Here is a 4081-nt window from a genome sequence, read left to right as displayed (position 1 = left end):
TTATTTATAATTCTTTATTTAATTTTTAATTAATATGCTCTATTTTATATTTATAAAAAAATTAATAAATTAACTCATGATAAGTATATTTCCATTAATTTATTATTTATTATTTATTTATTTATTTATATTTTTTATTTGTGTAAATGAATCGCTAGTGTAATTAATTTGAGATTGACATAGTATTGTTTTAAGAAAACTATACTACTACACAAGAATATTCACTATGGCTATTATTCGTGTCTGTTTCGGTTAGATATATATTATATTTATATATGTTTTATATCTATAAATTTTAGGGTATCTGTTTTCAAATATTTGTGAATACTTTTTTTTTAATTTTATTTTAAAAGAAAAATATTTTCAATATCATTTAAAGACAAAAAAAAATTATTATCACAAACTACTATACATTTCCCTTCAATTTAACAACAAAACTTCACCATATTAATTTTCTTCTTTTTCATCAAAACATAATAATATCCGAATATAATAATTCATTAACCAAAACAAAATTCATTATATCATTTAACAATTGTTCCAAACAAAAAAAACAGGCAATAAAAATTATATAAAAAATAAAATGTTTTTTCAAAGAAAACATTAAAAAAAAAGAATTCACAATATTAAAAGACTAATTTTTTTTAAAATAATTAAAGGACTGTTTTTTTTATAAAAAAGTTTGAAATATGAAAAGATTACTCTTTTAAAAGATAAAAAGATAAAATACAATAAATTTTAAATTTGTATAATTTATTAATGGATATGAATATCTGCGAATACGGATATAGCATTTTTGATCATTAGGATACATAATTTTATTTTAATTTATTATTAAAGATAATATTTATTAAAAATGGTTTTTTTAAAAGCCAATTAAAAATAACTAATATTTCATTTTCGACATAAATTATTTTCTTCAATTTTTATTTTAATAATAGCCAACATATAAATAAAACTAAAACATTAAAAAGTGATTTAAAAAAATTAAAACAAACCAGCCTAGAATCAATTATACAAAAGAAACACTCTTGAAAAAGGGTACGTGTGGGAGGGCTGTGGCCCATGAAGTTATTTCATTGTCAAAGCCCAGCTAACTCCAAAAGCCTGATAATTGTTTTATATATATATATATATATATATATATATATATATATATATATATATATATATATATATATATATATATATATATATTATATATATAATATTATATATATATATATATATATATATATATATATATATATATATATATATATATATATATATATATATATATATATATATATATATATATATTATGACTTACTAGTAAAACTGTAACAGAATAATTTAATCTAATTACATAGAAGATTTTAGTTCAAGGCTGATTATAACTTTTTAAATTTGTAAACTTATATTAACTACTTAAATAGTTTCGAAACTTATAAAATAATTAAACCTTTAACTTTATTCACGAAGATAATATATACTTTAAAGGTTGAATTTGATCAAAACTAGATTCCAAATCGATTTTTTTTTTAAAATAACCATGTTTTTTCAAAAAAAAATCCAAAATAACACTCAACCTTTGGATCAACAGTGAAAGACGTTACCATTGCACCAAAGAACCTTCATGTTAATTTGTTTCATCATATATTTAATGAGTCATTGATCAATTGTATTTTTTAAATTGTATTAAAATAAAACACATTAAATATAAAATAATATATTAATATATAATATTTTTAAAAATTAAAGAATAGAGATAAAATTTAATAAAATGAAAAAAGAACAATATATTTTTTATATTAATACAAAATAATTGTTGGCTGCAGGCGCCAAAATATGTTACTCCTATTTTATAATGTATTCAAAATACATTATTAATATATAATGTATTTTGTGTTTTATTAATAAAATTATTTTGTGTTTTATTTTAATACAATTTAAAAAATACAATTGATCAATGACTCATTAAATATATGATGAAACAAATTCCATCAGTTTGGATTATATCACAAATTTACGGATTTGATTAGGTTGAGTAGTGAGTTATTTTATTTTTCTTCTTCTCTTTTTTCTTATTTAATTATAAATGATATGCAGTACTATTTATAATTAAAAAAACTCTAACATTTAATTTTTTTTACTTTTTATTATTTGTTTTAACATTAAATATCTAAACATACAATAAAAAATTTAAAAATCAAAGTTGCATTTCAATTGTATTTAAAATTACATAAAATATTACAACTATAAACATTAGTAATAATCAAAGTGTAACATCCTGAATGAGTTAAAATCATGACTAATAAAATAATAAAATGTTCAAAAGTATAAAATTGAAGCAATCAAGTCTAAATACATCAAATTAACCCCTCATCAAATTAAAAAAACAAAACATAATTCATAATCACCAAATAATTCATGGGTATTGTTAGTGCGTGAGACATTTTTAGTGAAGTAAGAAAGAATGAAAATAAAAATTGATATTATTGAATTATAATTATACAAATTGAATTACAAAATACGTCTATTTATATTCAAGTAACTTGTATACTAAGTAACAAACCCTAAACCCTAATTAACTTTGGGCTTAGGCTACACAACTTGGATTATATCACAATATACCCCTATAATCCAAGTTGTCGAACATACTATTCATAGTCAATCTGAATTATTCTTAATTTCTTTCTCAAATTAGGAATTTGTCGATCTTCAATCATTTGGTGAAAATATCGGGCAACTGTGCTTCACTTGAGCTTACTTCAAGTTCTCCTTGATTTACCTTCTCCTTAAGAAGGGAAATCTAACTTCGACGTGCTTACTCCTTCCATGCAAAACTGGATTCTCCGCAAGATTTATGACTGACTTGTTGTCGATCTACCAGAGGTTTCTTCACTTCGACCTCAATCTCTTTCAGCACATATTTGATTCATATGGCTTGACACACATCATAGGATCCTACTATATATTCAACCTCACACGATGACAATGCTATCCTACTATATATTCAACCTCACACGATGACAATGCCATCACAGGTTGCTTTCTCGTGCACCATGAGATCGGGGCACCAAATACTTGAAGGAAATAACCAGTTGTGCTTCTTTGATGTTCTTTATCTTTAGATCAAGCATCATCTGAATAGCAAGTAACCATAACTTATTTGCTTTCAGAGTCTCGTCGAAATAGAATTCCATAGTTTATCGATCATTTTAAGTATCTCAAGATTCTTCTTGCAACCTTCATGTGTGACACCCCTGGTTCACACATGTATCTTCTCACTAATTTGATTGAGAAACCTATATCAGGTCGACTGTTGCACACATATCTCAGAGATCAGACAATTTGTTCAAACATATTTGCATCGACTTTGTCTTTTTCTCCATGCTTCTCCAACTTCAAATTGGGTTCGACAAACGAAGATGCAGGAGTCGAATCATCCATCCTGAATCTCTTAAGTATCTCTTTGACATACTTTCTTTGATGTAACATCATACCTTGCTTCGACATTTGAAATTCCATGCCTAGGAAATAAGACAAGTTTCCTAGATCCGACGATTCAAATTCCCTCATCATCAGCTCTTTGAACTTCGACAAGTTCTTCAAGCTATTTCCAGTTACCATCGACAATAAGCAAATGATATATATATATATATATATATATATATATATATATATATATATATATATATATATATATATATATATATATATATATATATATATATATATATATATATATATATATATATATATATATATATATATATATATATATATATATATATATATATATATATATATATATATATTGTGCCATAACCTATGCATAGACACCATACTCAGACCTGCATTTGACGAATCCCAATTCGACCAAGTATGAGTCGATCTTCTTGTTTCATGCCCTAGGTGCCTGCTTGAGACTATAGAGCGCTTTGTGCAACTTATACACTTTCATTGCTTCCTCCTGTATCACAAACCCATGAGGTTGTGTTACATAGAGTTCTTCGTCTAAAGGACCATTCAAAAATATTGATTTCATATCTAAGTGAAATATCGACCACCCTTGCTTGCATGCCAAGGCTACAAC

This window comes from Lathyrus oleraceus, chromosome 2, assembly GCF_024323335.1.
Source record: "Lathyrus oleraceus cultivar Zhongwan6 chromosome 2, CAAS_Psat_ZW6_1.0, whole genome shotgun sequence".
NCBI classification, from domain to species: Eukaryota; Viridiplantae; Streptophyta; class Magnoliopsida; order Fabales; family Fabaceae; genus Lathyrus; species Lathyrus oleraceus.
This window is presented reverse-complemented; position numbering follows the sequence as displayed.